This window comes from Microcebus murinus, chromosome 1 (assembly GCF_040939455.1).
Source record: "Microcebus murinus isolate Inina chromosome 1, M.murinus_Inina_mat1.0, whole genome shotgun sequence".
Lineage (NCBI taxonomy): Eukaryota > Metazoa > Chordata > Mammalia > Primates > Cheirogaleidae > Microcebus > Microcebus murinus.
Genome location: NC_134104.1, coordinates 95,215,700 through 95,233,624, shown reverse-complemented (window position 1 = coordinate 95,233,624; position 17,925 = coordinate 95,215,700). Strand labels below are relative to the sequence as shown.

Here is a 17,925-nt window from a genome sequence, read left to right as displayed (position 1 = left end):
TTTACTATATCTTAATAACCCACAGATATATCTACAGTATCAGTAACTAAAAAGTGTGTTTTTCACTGTGTGGTTACTCTTACATTCTCTATCTAGTGAGAGGAAAATAAGCTTTTAGCTAATTTTTCTTCTTTTAGCCAATTTTTCTTCTTTTAGCCAAAAATTCCTAAAGGTAGTACTTGATATATTCTGTAGTATTGAGTTAAATTGTCAAGAATACAAATTACAAACTGATTTGCTATTTCTTGATAATCTTAATGTAGTTAGGCATAATGCATGAATATGTAATAGTATGCTTGTAAAGGAAGATGATGGGTTGAAGGGAATCAGGAACTTCTCTAATTTTCTCTTCAGGCAGTGTTTTTCATAAATATTTTCAAAGAAAATAACCACCCCTATTTGATAACTTGAAATTCTTGCCTATAGTTTGATAGAGTATGGAATTAATAACCTCCCTAAAATGTCTGTCCATCATTGACTATTTCCAGATATTTTTTAGATTTGAAACTACTATTACAAAATGTTGTTATCTTTGACATTCATGAGGATTTATTTTTTGGATTGATTATTTTCTAATTATAATTCAAATTTGCAATAGCCTAGAGTCTGTGTGTAATTTTTCATTCTAAATATTTTATTTATATGCTTTAATTGGGTTAGTTGTTTCTTTCAACCAATATCTTGAGAACTTCCTTGAATATCAATACTATCTTTTTTTAAAAAAAAATCTATTTTTAACTTTCTATTCACTTTGTGACTATGTTAGTCAATTATATCATCCCATGTTTATCCAGTAGTTCAGTGCCTTAAACATAGAAGGGATGTTTCTCTTTCTCAAACTTTCTTTTTTTCCCTTTCCTCATCTTCCATATCCAATTCACCAGCTACACCGGTTAGTTTTATTTTTAAATCCATTCACTTCTCTTCCTCTCCAAAGCTATCACCGGGATTGACTAAACTGCTAATGGACTCATTTCTTCTCAATTAAGTTCTTTACACCTGTGGGCCCCAACCTCCTGTTAGAAACTGGCTGCACAGCAAGAGGTAAGCAGGCATGCAGGGAAGCTTCATCTGTATTTACAGCTGCTCCCAATCACCTGCATCACTGTATAAGCTCCTCCTCCTGTCAGATCATCAAGGGCATTAGATTCTAATAGGAGCCACAAATCCTACTGTAAACTGTGCATGCAAGGGATCTAGATTCCACACTCTTTATGAGAACTTAATGCCTGATGATCTGAGGTGGAGCTGAGGCGGCGATGCTAGCAGTAGGGAGTGGCTGCAAATGCAGATTATCATTAGCAGAGAGGTTTGACTGCACAATAAATGTAATGCATTTGAATCATCACGAAACCATCCCCACCCCCAGTCCATGGAAAACTTGTCTTTCATGAAACCAGTCCCTGGTGCCCAAAAGGTTAGGAACCACTGTTTTACATGATTCATTCTTTCAGAACTGAGTGATTAGAAAAAAATAAAAACAAAAACAAATCCTGTCAAACCACAAACACAATTCATGCTGTGAAATGGAGTGTTATGGCCCTTAGTCTAGGTTCTTTATTGAGACCCTCAGAGATTATAGGAACTAACTCCAACAACTTCTTTAACATTTGCTTTCTTTCTATCTTCTGATAACACCAAGGTCATTTTCAATTTAGGGCCTTTCAATCCCTTCTGCTTTGCCCAGATATGGCTGGCTGCCTTCTCTATATTAGGTTTCAGCTCATATATCACCTCCTTAGAAATACCAGTTCTTAATTGCTTATTTAAAATATTGTCTTGCCCTGTCATTCTCTGTATCAGACAACTCTTCACCTCTTATTTATTCTAACAAACATCATGAGTTTGTGATTCCCCTCCTTGCATAGCTATGTGTTTAGGAGAATGTGAGCTCCAGCCCTGTTATTCTAAATCTGATGGATTTTAATATTCATTAGTCTAACCCTGAAGTTTTCAATGAATGCAAGTGCCTCACACACAGAAATTCTGATACCATTGGTCTGAGGTTGAAAAACATTTTTCTAAACTAGTTATGGTTTTTTGAGTAAGCTTCAAATAATTTGGTGTAGGAATGAGCACAAGTTGCAATTTGATAACTGAGACATGAAAGAGAGATTGGTAATGGCATTCTGAGAAGTGTTCTTTGTCTTAAAAGGGAGAGCATTGAAGAAGATCTAATCCCTCAACAATCAGCTGGACGTCTTTGTGTAAGAATGTGAAGTTTGGCAATACTGTAACCATCTTGTACTCAGAAAAGTAAAAGGCTGAGGATAAAAGCCATCATCCTGGGAGTGACAGAGAAGAAAGACAAAGACAGTCAGAATCCAGGTGACATTGTTTTATTAGGTAACTCTCACACTACACTAACTCTAGTCTTCTTTTTATGTTTGTTAATACTAAGTCTCACTTTTATTTAAACCATCTGGAATTAGCTGTTACGTTCCTTTCAGACGAAAGCAGCTTAATTGACCTGTTTTCTCTTTAATACTCTGTCCACTTTTCTTCATGAAGGTAATAAATCTATAGTAACCTTGCTTATTTATGAATTTATCTGTTTTTGTCTGTTTTTCCTTGTATGTATGTATGTATTATTTTGGAGACAGAATCTCGCTCTGTTGCCTGGGCTAGAATGCCTTGGTATCAGCCTAGCTCACAGCAACCTGAAACTCCTGGGCTCAAACAATCCTTGTGCCTCAGCCTCCCTAGTAGCTGGGGCTATAGGCATGCACCACCATGCCTAGTTAATTTTTTCTATATATTTTTAGTTGTCCAGATAATTTCTTTCTTTTTTTGGTATTGTCTTTTTTTTAATTTCAGCATAATATGTGGGTACAAATGTTAAGGTTACATATATTGCCCATGCCTCCCCCCAGTCAGAAGCTAAGTGTGACCATCCCCCAAATGTTGCACATCACACTCATTATGTTTATATATACCCATCCCTTCCTCCCCCCCTCCCACCTGCCCAACACCCGATAAATGTTGTCCTATATGTCCACTTAAGTGTTGATCCGTTAATACCAATTTGCTGGTGAGTACATGTGGTGCTTGTTTTTCCATTCTTGAGATACTTCACTTAGTAGAATGAGTTCCAGCTCTATCCAGGAAAATACAAGAGGTGCTATATCACCATTGTTACTTAAAGCTGAATAGTACTCCATGGTATACATATACCACATTTTATTAATCCATTCTTGGATTGATGGGCACTTGGGTTGTTTTCCACAACTTGTGCTGCTATAAACATTCGAGTGCAGGTGTCTTTTTGTAGAGTGTCATTTGATCTTTTGGGTAGATGGCCAGTAGTGGAATTGCTGGATCAAATGGTAGATCTACTTGTATCGCTTTAAGGTATCTCCATATTGCTTTCCACAGAGGTTGAACTAGTTTGCAATCCCACCATCAGTGTAGGAGTGTTCCTATCTCTCTGCATCCATGCCAACATTTATTGTTTGGGGACTTTTTGATAAAGGCCATTCTTACTATAGATAAGTGACATCTCATTGCAGTTTTGATTTGCATTTCCCTGATGATTAGAGATGTTGACCATTTTTTCATGTGTTTGTTGACCATTATTCTGTCTTATTTTGAAAAATTTCTGTTCATGTCCTTTGCCCACTTTTTGATAAGGTTGTTTGATTTTTCCTTGGTGATTTTCCTGAATTCTGAATAAATTCTAGTTATCAGCCCTTTATCAGATGTGTAGCTTGCAAAAATATTCTCCCATTCTGTGGGTTGTTTGTTTGCTCTCTTGACAGTTTCTTTGGCTGTGCAGAAGCTTTTTAATTTGATCAGGTCCCATTTACTTATTTTTGTTTTTGCTGTGATTGCTTTTGGGGTCTTCTTCATAATTTCTTTGCCTAGGCCAATGTCTAGAAGAGTATTTCCAACGTTTTCCTCTAGAATTCTAATAGTTTCATACCTAAGGTTCAAGTCTGTCACCCAGAATGAGTTGATTTTTGTGAGAGGTGAAAGGTGTGGCTCCTGTTTCAGTCTTCTAAATGTGGCTACCCAGTTTTCCCAGCACCATTATTAAATAAGGATTCTTTTCCCCAGTGTATGTTTTTGTTTGCTTTGTCAAAGATTAGTTGGCTATATGAGGATGGTTTTATATCTGGGTTCTCTGTTCTGTTCCACTGGTCAATGTTCTTGTTCTGCGATTTCTTTCTTCAGTGTTTCATAGTTTCCCTGTAGAGGTCTTTTACCTCCTTAATTAAATATATTCCTAGATACTTTATTTTCTTGGTTGCTATTTTGAAGAGAATTTAGTCTTTGATTTGGTTCTCACTTTTACTGTTTTTGGCGTATATGAATGCCTCTGATTTCTGTGTATTTATTTTGTATTCCGAGACTTTACCAAATTCGTTTGGAGTCTCTTGGTTGAATCCAACCAAGGAGACTCTTGGTTGAATCCAACCAAGGAGTCTCTTAGTTGAGTCCTTGGGGTTTTCTAGGTATAATATCATGTCATCAGCAAAGAGTGGGAGTTTGATCTCTTCTGCTCCCATTTGGATGCCCTTAATTCCACTCTCTTGTCTGATTGCTGTAGCAAGGACTTCTAGCACTATGCCTAATAGAAGTGGAGATAGTGGGCAACCTTGTCTTGTTCCAGTTCTTAGTGGGAATGCTTTCATTTTTTCCCCATTCAGTATGATATTGGCTGTGGGTTTGTCATATATGGCTTGTATCATTTTTAGGTAAGCCCCATCTATGCCTATTTTGTTGAGCGTTCTTATCATAAAAGGGTGTTGAATTTTGTCAAATGCCTTTTTTGCTTCTATTGAGAGGATTGTATGGTCTTTGTTTTTGCTTCTGTTTATATGGTGAATTACATTTATAGATTTGCGTATGTTGAACCATCCCTGCTTCCTTGGGATGAAGCCCACTTGGTTGTGATGGATTGTTTTCTTGACAAGCACCTGGATTTGATTGGCTAGGATTTTGTTGCGAATTTTCGCATCTATATTCGTAAGGGATATTGGTCTGTAATTTTTTTGTTGTTGTTGCATCCTTTCCTGGTTTTAGTATCAGGATTATATTCGCTTCATAAAATGTGTTGAGGAGGATTCCATCCTTCTTGATGTTGTAGAATAATTTCTGCAGGATAGGCACCAGTTCTTCTCTGTAGGTGTGGTAAAATTCAGGTGTGAAACCATCTGGTTTAGGACCTTTTAGGAAGGTTTTTTATTGCTGTTTCAATTTCAGAACTTGATATTAGTCTGTTCAGTAACTCTATTTCTTCCTGGTTGAGCCTAGAGAGGCTGTGTGTTCTAAAAAATTGTCCATTTCCTCCCCATTTTCCAGTTTGTGTGCATAGAGGTTTTTGTGGTATTCATGAATTATATCTTGTATCTCCATGGCATCAGTTGTAATTTCTCCTTTATTGTTCCTGATGGAGCTTATTAGAGATTCTTTTTTCTGCTTTTCGTTAGTCTAGCCAAGGTGTGCCAATTTTGTTTATTTTTTCAAAGAACCAACTTTTTGTTTTATTAATCTTCCATATAGTTTCCCTATTGTCAATTTCGTTTAGTTCTGATTTGATCTTAATGATTTCACTTCTTTTGCTGGGTTTGCGGTCAGTCTGTTCTTCTTTTTCTAGCTTTTTAGACAATTCATTAGGTTGTCTATTTGTGATCTTTTCAACTTTTGGATATAGGCGTTTATGGAAATAAACTTTCCTCTCAGGACTGCTTTAGCTGTGTCCCACAGGTTTTGATAACTTGTGTTTCCTTTGTCATTTAGTTCAAAGAATCTTTTGATTTCCATCTTCATTTCCTTGTTTATGAAGTGATCATTCAGCAGAAGATTGTTTAGTGTCCATGACGTTGTGTGGAAATGAGAGTTCCTGTTAGGGTTGATTTCTACATTTAACCCATTGTGATGTGAAACAATACATGGTATAATTTCTATTTTTTTAAATTGTTTGAGACATGCCTTGTGTACTAGGATATGGTCAGTCTTAGAGAATGACCCATGAGCTGATGAGAAGAACGTATATTCAGTGGTTTTAGGGTAGAATGTCCTGTAAATGTCAGTCAGGCCCATTTGTTCTAGAGTTTTGTTTAATCCCATTATTTCTCTTTTGATTTTGTGTTTGGAGGATCTGTCCTGTGCTGTCAGTGGGGTGTTAAAGTATCTGACTATTATGGTGTTGTTGTTTATCCATTTGTTTAGATCAAGTAGAGTTTGCTTTATGAATCTGGGTGCACTTAGATTGGGTGCATACATATTTAGAATTTCTATGTCTTCTTGTTGAACTGTGCCCTTCACCATTATATAATGACCTTCTTTGTCTTTTATTACTTTTGTTGATTTAAAAACTAAGTTATCTGTCATCAGCACTGCCACGCCAGCTTCTTTTGGCTTTCGTTTGCTTGAAATATCATTCTCCACCCCTTTACCTTTAGTCTAACTGCATCCTTGCAGGTTAGATGTGTTTCCTGAAGGCAGCAGATACTTGGCTTGTGTTTTTTTATCCATTCTGCCAGCCTATGTCTCTTGAGTGGGGAGTTCAAGCCATTCACATTTATTGAGATAACTGATACGTGGGGCAGATTTCTGTTCATTATGTTGGGTTGAACTTCGTTGCTTTGTTTTCTCTCTTGAGCCATTGTGATGTCTGAGCTTTGATCTTTAGCTTTTGAGTAGATTTACATTCGTGAGTGTTTACTGTGCTGATCTATGGGTAACACTCTTTTGAGTACTTCTTGAACGGCTGGTCTTGTCTTGGTGAATTCCCTCAGTCTTTGCTTATTTGAGAATGTCTTGATTTCTCCTTCATGTATAAAACTTAGTTTTGCAGGGAATAAGATTCTAGGCTGGGCATTATTCTGTTTCAGAAGACTAGGAATGGGACCCCATCTCTCCTTGCTTGTAAAGTTTTAGTAGAGAAGTCTGGCGTTATTTGGATTGGCTTTCTTTTGTATGTTACTTGCTTCTTCCGTCTTATAACTGGTAGAAGGGCTTCTTTAGTTGATATTTTGGTCAGTCTGATGACTGCATGACGTGATCTCTTCCTGTTTGCATTGAATCTCCCAGGGGTCCTTTGAGCTTCTTTAACTTGTATATCGAGATTTTCTTTCTATATTTATATGAGATGGGGTCTTGCTCTTGCTCAGACTGGTCTCGAACTCCTGACCTGGAGTGATCCACCTGCCTTGACCTCTCAGAGTACTAGGATTACAGGCAGAAGCCACTGTGCCCAGCCTGGTTTTTCCTTGTTTTTTAGGAATAATAATATCTTCTATTTTATCTTTATTTATGACTCAATGCCTGGAATGGTGTTTGGCACATAGCTCATAGTAAATATGTAAAAGTATATGTTGAATACATTCAATCTATCAAATTTGATTTATTATCTTTAATTTATTAGCTCTTTCCAGGAATACTTTAATATTCTTTATCAAAATATATCTTCTTATAATTTTCTACTACACCAATTCATCTTCTACACTACTGTAGGGCACCCAAGATCTTACCTGCTTAAAATATGTGCATAGTGTTCTATTGCCTACAAAAGCAATTTCAAACTTCATTACATGGTAGACATCAAGCTTCTACCTGCTTATCCAGCTTGCTTGCTTCCAAGGTGTATTGTAGTCATAACTAAGGTCTCAAATCTCTCCCAAAATGTTGTATGTGGTAGGAAGAATTGTACAATGGTCCACAGATTCTTACCTCCTGTTGAGCACATTCTGTATAAGTCCCTTTCCTTGAATATGGGTTGGCCTACCTCAATCAGGTGAGTCTTCTTAAAAGAGAATGCAGAGGTCAGAGAGACAAGAATTTAGAGATATTTAAAGCTGCAGCAGATGCCCTTTGGCCACAGAAGACTTTAATTCTATAACCACAAGGCACTGAATTTGGCTAACAACCTGAATAAGCTTGGAAGAAGACTCCATACTCTAGATAAAAACCCTAGCCAGGCTAACATTTTAATTATAGCTTTGTGAGACACTGAGAAGATAATTCACCTGAAATATACCCCAAATTTTGACTATACAACGATGAGATATTACGTGAGTGTTTATTTTTTTTTTTAAGCTGCTCTTTGTGGTGGTACTCTGCAACAATTCAACACTAATACATCATGCTTTCTCAATTGTCCTTGCCTTTCACTTGTTTTCCTTCTAGTTTCAGTTCATGCCTGCCCGGTAGACTTTTACTCATCTTTGAAGATCCAAGTCATGTATTATGTCCTTTAGGAATCCTTCCTCTGCAAAACACCTTTCTCCAAGCCATAGTTTATTTCCCCATTCTTCATTTTCCCTTTCAATGTTTTCCATTGTTCTAACATTTTCATTCTTATATGCATATTATATTAGAGAAGAAATATTCTTATCTTGAATTAAAGTTATGACTCATGTCTTGGCAGGACAAATGTTATACTAAAACCAGTTTAATAGAAATATCTTGATAAAACCATAATGTAAATATCCTGAAGTCATTTGATTGACCTATAGTAATGCCTCAGGTTTTTGTAAGGGTATGGTATCAGTGTTACTCTCACTCAGAGTTTTCCCCACATTAACCTTCATGGAGTTAATGATTAAGTCCAAAGTTGACAATAGATATAGAAGGTAACAAAAAAATAAAATTTTAAGAATTGATTTTTGGTTTACAATGGCATAATGATGTGTCAATAGCCTTGCTTCTTTTCTCTGAAACCATTTGAAAACAATGAAAATTGTGAGACAGAGATGAGAAACACAGCTCTATCTTTATTGAAACTAGAACCTACCTATAACCCTAAAAATAATACATGGAGAAGTCCTATTAAATCTAGTGAGAATAATGTGATGCAAAAAAAAAAATGCTGAGAAAGGCAATTTACAGCTGTATCATCAGATAACGATGGCATAGAGAGGTCTTCAATGTAGGTGGTCACAATGAGGGATAAAATTATATCTCCAGGATGCATCTCTAGGATGGTGGCATAGCTGGTGGGAGCTTTCCTGGACCTTGGTCAGCATCATAGAGAAGCAAGGAGAGAGGGCTGAAGAACAAAGCACACAAATGTATGGAATGTACAGTAAGCAATCTGCCAGGAAGGCAGACTTAAACCTAAGGCATGAATCTATATGAATTCTAGAAGAAAATGTTGGAAACACTCTTATAGACATAAGCGTAGGGAAAGAATTTATGAAGTAGACTGCAAAGGCAATCAAAGCAACAACAAAATAAATAAATGGCATCTGATCAAATCAAAAAGCTTCTGCACAGCCAGGAAAACTATCATCAGAGCAAATAGACAATCTACAGAATGGGATAAAGTATTTGCATGCTACATATCTAATAAACGGCTGATAACTAGAATCTGTATAGAACTCAGGAAAATGAGCAAGAAAAAATCAAACAACCCCATTAAAAAGTGGACAAAGCACATGAACAGAAACTTTTCAAAAGAAGATAGACTAATGGCCAAGAAACGTATGAAAAAATGCTCAACATCTCTAATTATCAGAAAAGTGCAAATCAAAACCACAATGAAATATCACTTAACTCCAGTCAGAATGGCTTTTATCAAAAAATACCAAAACAATAAATATTGATAAGGATGCGAAGAGATAGGAACACTCATACACTGCTGGTTGGACTGAAAACTAATACAGCCTTTCTTGAAAGTAATATGGAGATACATCAAAGAGCTACAAATAGAACTACTGTTTGATCTAGCAATCCAATTGCTAGGCATCTACCCAAAGGAAAAAAGGACATTCTATAAAAAAGACGTCTTCACTTGAATGCTTAGAGCAGCACAATACATAATTGCAAAAATGTGGAAACAATCGAAGTGCCCATCAAGACATCAGTCTGCCCATCAGACATCAGATTAATAAAATATGGTACCTGTATACCATAAAGTGCTACTCAGCTACAAAGAACAATGGTGAACTAATGCCTCTTGTATTATCCTGTATAGATCTGGAGCCCATTCTACTAACAAGCACCACAGATACTCACCATCAAATTTGTACTAGTTGATCAACACTTATGCACATATATAGTAGTAACATGCATTAGGTGTTGAGCAGGTGGGAGGGTGGAAGAGAACATTCTATATTCTCAGCTAAGGGGTGTGGTGCACACCATCTAGGGGATGGACACACTTGAAGCTCTGACTTGAGGGGAGTGGGGGCAACAGCAATATATGTAACCTGAACATTTGTACCTCCACAGTATGCTGAAAGAAAAAAAGATGTATTTCCACTGCACATTTAATTCACTTATATAATGAAATAAAACATGTTTATGTCAAATAAAAATTTAAAAATAAAGCTATTTTGCAGTTTTTAAAAAAATGTGCCATGGAAAAAGACATACAAAATCAAAAGAAAAATGATAAGGTGGGAAAAATATTTTGAATACATATATAGATATATTGATATTATCCTAAATCTTTTAAAACCATAAAAACTGATGAGAAGAAAATTGAAAAAGGGTAACATACATGGAAATAGTTTACATAAAATAGAAATAGCTGTAAAATAGACAAAAATAAGCTCAATGCAAATCATATAACCTCAGAAATGCACTTTAAAACTACAAGAAAATCCTATTTTTTTTTTTTTTTTACCTATCAGACTAGCAAAGATAAAAAAGTATGTACGTGTGGGGAAACAACATATTATTTTAGGATTTATTTGGATATAACTTTTACAAAATGCAACATGGCAATATTTATCACGATTTTTAATAGACATGGGCTTTGATCAAAGATTTCTACTTCCAGGAATTTATCCTCTAGATATATTCCCATAGTGGACAAATATGTATGTTTGAATTTATTCATTTTAGCTATTTCTGGAAATACCAAAGAATTAAAACATTTAAAATATCCATTGTTATGATACAGTAAACATGACATAGTAAAGGTAGTTATCATAAATTATAAGATAACTCCACACATAAAGATGTACAAATTATGTTAAGTTTAAAGATGATTGCACAGAAGGGTGATTTTATGCTATTAATATGATTTCAGTGTGAAAAAATATAGATATAATAACATTCAAAAGATTTATGTAAAAACTAACTAAATGGTTTAGGTAGAGAAGTACTTTTTACTAAAAAGCCCTTTCGAAGTTTTGTCCAGAAATGTTCATTTATTAACTATTAACCCTCATTTCACTCAAATTAAATTAAAAAAGGGAGCTTGTTTCAACAAAAACTCTGTAAAGTATTGGAACATTAGGCAGCATTGCTTTAGAAACAATGCGATACTATAAACGCAAAGGGGAATAGATATTCTTTCCTCACTTCTGAGTGATGAGTAGTGGGCACAGACATACTGAAATCTGTACAGGGACAAGACTCCTTCCATCCCATGCATATACATCAGGTGTCAGTGCCCCATGGAGGCAGCAGTGGTGCCCAGATGGAGGCTGGCAAACTAATGTTGCTGGAAGCATTGGCAGGGCAGCTTCATGCAGGCAGCAAAGAACTTCTGTGGATCCAACAAAAGATAAGCCCCAGCAGAAAAATGATAAGAAGTTGAACTCAGCATGATGCTATCAGGACCCGCATGATATTCCTCTGCAAACCCAGCCTGGAGAAGGCCCTGAATCTGAAAAAAGTTGGCAGAAAACTAGAGGTTCTTTAAAAGCAGGTTGGGATGTAGAAATAATGCCTGTGTAACTCAAGCTACTGTGTCATGAGACAGGATCATACATGAATGAGTAGGAACAAATTTTAATTCTTTCCTAGAAAATTTTAACAAAATGTTTATCAGAGTTACCTAAGAGCTAATGCTTGGGGCCAAATCCTCAGATATTAATGGATTTTAATATAGTTAACCAAAAGAGCCTCTATAAACAAAAGAAGCAACAGATAAACTTAAGGATATTCTTGCTTCTAACCCAAATGCTAAGATCTATCTTCTAAACAAGTGATTTTGAGTAACTCTTCTTCACTAAACAAGGACTCACTAGCAGTGGGAGTGATAGGAAACAGGTGGCATTTAAATATTTCATCAGTTCCTGCACTCCTGCCTGCTTATTCTGCTTCATTTTACTTTCATTTCACTATTCTAATATAGCACAATATTCCTTGGATTTGGTCATACTATTCTTCCACGTCCTTGTTCAAAATCATTTTACCTTAGGCAGCTTCAGGGAGTGTGGCTGTAGGAGCTACTGGACCCCTTCTTCCCAGTCTTGCTGCTCACTGGAGGACCAGGCCAAGCAGCTGGAAGCATCTTTTCGAAGCAGCTGGCACTACAGGAAGCAGCATGTTTCATCACTGCCTTCACCTTCCTTTTGCACCTCAAGTCTGCATAATATCAGGGTTTAAAACAACCAGTACCCTAGGAGGATTCTATTAATTAGGAAAATCAAACAATAAGCTACTTGAAATCAATTCCCTATCTTGTAAACATTACAATTGAAGCATAACATAAAGAATTAGATGCAGTGATGGTTTCAGCCTATAGTTAATTATGATTTTCTAAACTTCTTTTTAACACTTACTGCCTTTATCATTTTTGGAGTTAAAGAAAATGCTGTTAGTTTTTTGTTGTTTTGTAATTGCATAATACATATTTGTAGCTATATTTTAAACATCAGTTTTCTGTGGAAACTTGAAAATATTTTGAAACAAGATTAAATTTTTCTATCAAAGCATGTGGTATTGGTGAAAGGAGGAGAATAGTACTTCTTATTGATGTATTCTGTCCTACTCAATGCTTTATTAACTGCTCTCCATTCATCATAGACCTGGCATTAACTATTGTATCCATGCGCTGATTCGAAACACACATCCTGATGTATTTATTAGGTTGAATGGTGTCACCCAAGATCATGTCCACCCAGAACCTCAGAATGTGACCTTATTTGTAAAAAGTATCTTTATGGATATAACTAATTAATAAGAGGTAATAATGGATTAGTGTAGTCCCTAAATCCAATGGCTTGTGTCCTTATCAGAAAGCCATGCAAAGACACATAGAGAAGAAATCCATGTAAAGATGGAGGTGGAGATTGGAGTGATATATCTATAAACCAAGAAACACCAAAGATTGCTAGCAACCATCAGAAGCTAGGAGAGAATCATGGGACAATTTGTCCCTCAGAGTCCCAAAGAAACCAAGCCCTCCAACATCTTGACTTCGGAATTCTAGCATCCAGAACTACGAGAGAATAATTTTTGGTTGTTTTAAGCCACTTCATCTGTGGTACTTTTTAATAATAGCCCTAGAAAATTGATACTGATTTTGGTACCAGGGAGTGAGGTGGTGCTGTAACAAATACCTAAAATTGTGGCAGTGGCTTTGGAATTGGTTGGTGGGTAGAGGCACTTGATAGAAAAAGCCTAGATTTCTTTGAAGAGAAGGTTGGTAGAAATAGGGATCTTAAAAATGATTCCAGTGAAAGCTCAGATGCAAGTGAAGAGCACGGTAGAGAAAGCTACTATCATTGTAGCGAATACATATGAACAGAATGTTTATAAAAATATACATGTTAAAGATGCTTCTAGTGAGGTCTTAGAAGGACATGGGAAGAATGTTATTGGACACTTGATAAAGGTGGTTCTTGATTCTTATTAGGTGACAGAAAACTTAAATGAATTGTGTTCTGAGTGGAAAGAGAACTTGTAAGCAATAAACTTAGATATTTAGCTGAGAAGATTTCTAAGCAAAATATGAAACGTATGGCCTGGTTTCTTCTTGGGCTTACAGTAAAATGCAAGAGAAAAGAGACAAATTGAGGAAGGAATGTTAAACAAAGAACCAGAATTTGATAGTTTGAAGAATTCTCAGGTTATCCACATTACAAAGTATGCTAAAGAATGTTCTTGAGATAACTCCAAGATAGTGGCTGGACAACCTTATGGTGAATAGATTAGGTGTGTGACTCACAGGTCCCATTAACCATCTTAGCAAAAGCCAGTAATAGACATAGGATCATCTAGGAAAAACCTGTGGAAACTTTTCCTATATAATGGTGTGAACCTATTTGATAGAAAATTGACACAATTAAAAAATTATGCCAGCGAAAGTACTGCCAGCTGGACTGAAACATACAGAAGGGAATGAAATGAAGGAAAAATTTACTTTGAAGGTGACATTGAGTGTCTCACTAATAGAACTTCTACAGGCCCAAGGGGCAGAGCATCAGGCCACAGAGGGTCATTTTCAGGCCTTGAAACCTTAAGTAACTTTATGGGCTGAGATGTGAACTTGCTTTAGATCAGTGAACCTTTTATTCCTTCCATGTTGTCCCTTTCAGAATGGGAATGTCAATTTTATGGCTGTTTCACCATTGCATTTTGGAAACAGACTTGTTTTCTAGTTTTGCACATCCACAGGGATTTTTCCCAGTGTAAATTGTACCCAGAGTCTCAACCTCTCTTGTTTTAGATGATTTGAGTGTAAGATTTAGAACTATTTAAGTTGATAATTTTGGATTTAGAATTAATCCTGGAATGAGTTAAGAATTTTAAGGATGTTGGGGCTGGGTGACTATGTCTTGCATGTGAGAGAAAGATTTGGATATTAGGAAAACAAAGAATGGACTATATTTTGTTGAATAGTGTCCTCCATAAATTCATGTCTATCCAGAACCTAAAAATGTGAACTTAGTGGGAAATAGGGCCCTTGCAGCTATAAATAATTTATGTCCTTTTAAGGTCATGTGAAGTCATGCAGGGAAGAAGGCCATGTGAAATGGAGGCAAATATTAGAGTGATGCTTCTACAAGCTAAGGAGCACCAACAATGGCTGTCAACCACTGGAAGCCAGGGGAGAAGCATGAGACAGTTATTTCTCAGAGCCTGCATAAAGAATTAACCTTACTGACACCTTGACTTTAGACTTCTACCCTCCAGAACTGTGAGAAAATAAATTTTTGTTGTTTTTAGCCACAGAGTTTGTGGTACTTTGTTATGAAAGCCCTAGGAAATTAATATATCCCCTTAAAGAAAATATGCAACGTAAGCACACTATATAGTCAGTTTAATTTTGTTGTAATATCAACAATTTTTTTGCATTTGCTGACTAACATTATTGAAAACAACTAACATTTATTCAACATTTACAAATTTCTAGGCACTATGCATTAATAATCTTCACAGCTACTATGAAATTGGCATAATTATTTCTAGCTTGCCGATTAGGATATTTTTGTGAAAAAAAGGGAGGAAGAGTCCTACAGTATTAAGTAGGAGAGCCAGTATTTAAATTACTTTTAAGTCCAATGTACATAGTCTACCTACTAATTTATAATGAGAGAAAAATAAATTATTGTAACATATAACAAAATTTTAAATCATACTGAGCAAGAGAAAGAGCACTCCACCTCTATCAGTGTGCAATCTATGTGTATTTAATTTTCTTCTCCCAGCCTTCAAGGTGTTGCCCATTGAGTTATCAATCAGGATGGGCTTACAAATTCATTTAGAAGTACAAGCACATTCAAGTGTGCCATGTAGTCAATTCCTTTTTCAATGAGCATTTTCTCTGACATCTCAAAGCTTTTATGTTTAAGCAAGCCTAATGAAAACACCATTACTTCAGGTATTGACCAACACTTGCAAATAAAAGAGCAATAGAGGGGTTCTCCTAAAGTTGCTATTAGAAAGTGGATGCAGCTAAACAAATACATTACTCTCTCTTTTAAGCAGAGTTTTCCCTTTTCCCTACATTAATTCATGCCTGTGAACCTTAATGATAGATGGATTCATAGGAAAATAATTCTAATGTTGTAAGAGGACCATCTATTATAATGATGGAGCCAGAAATAGCAGCAAGGTAGTTCATTAAATATATGAGAACAGAGACTGGAGTGTGTGGCTCATCTAAAACTTAAGCTGCATGTGTCACTGGTATTCAGATCTACTGGATATGTCAGGGAGATTTGTGTAGCAGAGAACTGGAGACTCTTTTGAGGGAGAATTCATTCTAAGGGTTGAGGAAGGCATGAAAACAACCCTCCTCTATTAACAAAACTTTAGATCTAAGAGAAAAAGTTATTCGATTTTAGGGCCACCATAATGAAGTACCACAGATGGGGTGGGTTACACAACAGAAATGTATTTTCTCAGCTCTGAAGGCTGAAAATCTGAAATCCATGTCTTCACATAATTTTCCTTCTGTACATGTCTGTATCAAAATTTCTTCTTCTTGTAAAAACATAAATCATATTAGATTAGGGCCTACTCTAGTGACCTTATTTTAACTTAATTATGTCTTGAAATATTCTCTGTCTAAATGTAGTCACATCTGAGGTACTGGGGCTTAGAATCAATATATGAATTTTGGGGGGACACAAAGCAGCCTTCAGCCCACAGAAGGAAAGATGATTCTAAATACAATATTGTACCTATAAAAAATTAGCTCCTGACTCAGTTGTCCATAAATTCATGTTTGTTTCCTCTGGGGGGTTTGAAGGCTGTAGACTATAAAGCATTGTCATAACTCTGTGATAAAACATAACGGCAAAAGCAAGAAGGCACTATTCAATTCTGCATTGAACATAATGCCCATGAAGAATCTACTGGGTTCAAGGTGTTAAAGACTCAGAAGGAATAAAAAATGTCCACAGACACTAGCAAGAACTTGCTTCCAACTGTTCCTCCTCATGTCTATTCCTAGATTCAATTGATCAATAGCCATGGACTCAGTCCTGGTGACCCCGCATCTTCTCCCATAATTAACACAACCTCAATTTCTTAACACCTGTCAGGAATTTGAACAGTGAAAATTAACTAAAAAATTGGATTTTGCCTGACAATCCTCAATTTCCTTTTCCCTTTTAAAGCCTAAAAGCTTTTAGCTCTCCACAAAAGTCATGAGCTGTTCCCATATTTTCATGTTTTAATAAAGTTTTGAGCTAAGGGCTTTTGCTATTTTTTTTTTTCTTGCACAAAATCCACATTGGCTCTCTGAGTATCTCTGAGGTATTCATCTCCTCAGAGAGGGCAGTTCTTGGAAGAGGAGGGAGCAGTGAAAACCCACTGAAAATGTGACAGTGCCAGTAGCAGCAGTAGGGATTGGTAAGAGTAATTCTAATACCTGGTGGAGACAGTTCAACTATGGGGAAAAGAGGTAAGTCAAAGTGCCTTTCTATAGTTTTAAAATGGAGTGATTATAGCCACAGACATCCCTATGGGAAGTGACCCTGGAAATGTAAAAAAGCAGGATCCATGTAGTCCCCAAGTATATATAAAGCAACCTTTGGGAATATATATGATTTAGCATACTTTAACAGGGACTAAAATTTCAGTGACAACAAAGTGAGGGGACAAGTGATATAAATGGGTTGTTATTATAGATTGGGCCCAAGGCAACAACTCTGAATCATTCCAATGAATGATACATTCTGAAGTTGTGTTCCAGTGGGAACCATTCACATCATATTTTGCAGAAATGGTCCTGCCTGTAACAGTAAAATTGCTCATGTCTATGAAATATGACCCAATTCAAAGTTCTAATGTGGATTGGAATGAAGAAGCACTTAGATGTACAAATTAATTTGCAGTTTAAAAAACATTTTCAATTGCATGTTTATATTTTTATCTTTTTCCCTCACAAATCCTATTAGGTAAACATTATATTGTTGATATTTAATGGATAAGAAAAGTTAGGAGTCATTTTGCTTTTCTCCTACAACATATTACAATTGCATAATTTTAGCATATAGTAAGTGCTCAATAAGTAGTTGATAATCATGAAATCATTCATGCATACTATAAACCTGAAAAAATATGTGGTCAGGTAAAGCTCTATTTGTGATAAGGAAGTTTATATGTATGTTCATAGAAATGATAATTCTATTCATGATCAACCATACCAATAAGAACAGTAGAGAGTTGCCTGTGTTTTGCAATTTCATAAAGACAAGAAAAACTTTTATGGTCCCAAACTGCTTATGGAAGCCTGATAGTCATCAAAGGTGTGAATTAATTTAGTATCACACTCAATTGTAAATA

The 17,925-nt window shown here is 36.0% G+C and overlaps 1 long non-coding RNA gene across 2 annotated transcripts in view; it reads left to right on the top strand.

Moving 5' to 3' along the window:
• Positions 1–17,925, top strand: part of LOC105881535 (uncharacterized) — a 358,441-nt gene that overhangs the window by 315,862 nt on the left and 24,654 nt on the right. For both annotated transcript variants that reach the window (XR_012919746.1, XR_012919747.1), the window contains one exon: positions 2,156–2,328. This is a non-coding gene — a long non-coding RNA (uncharacterized LOC105881535). The remainder of the gene's footprint in view (positions 1–2,155; positions 2,329–17,925) is intronic.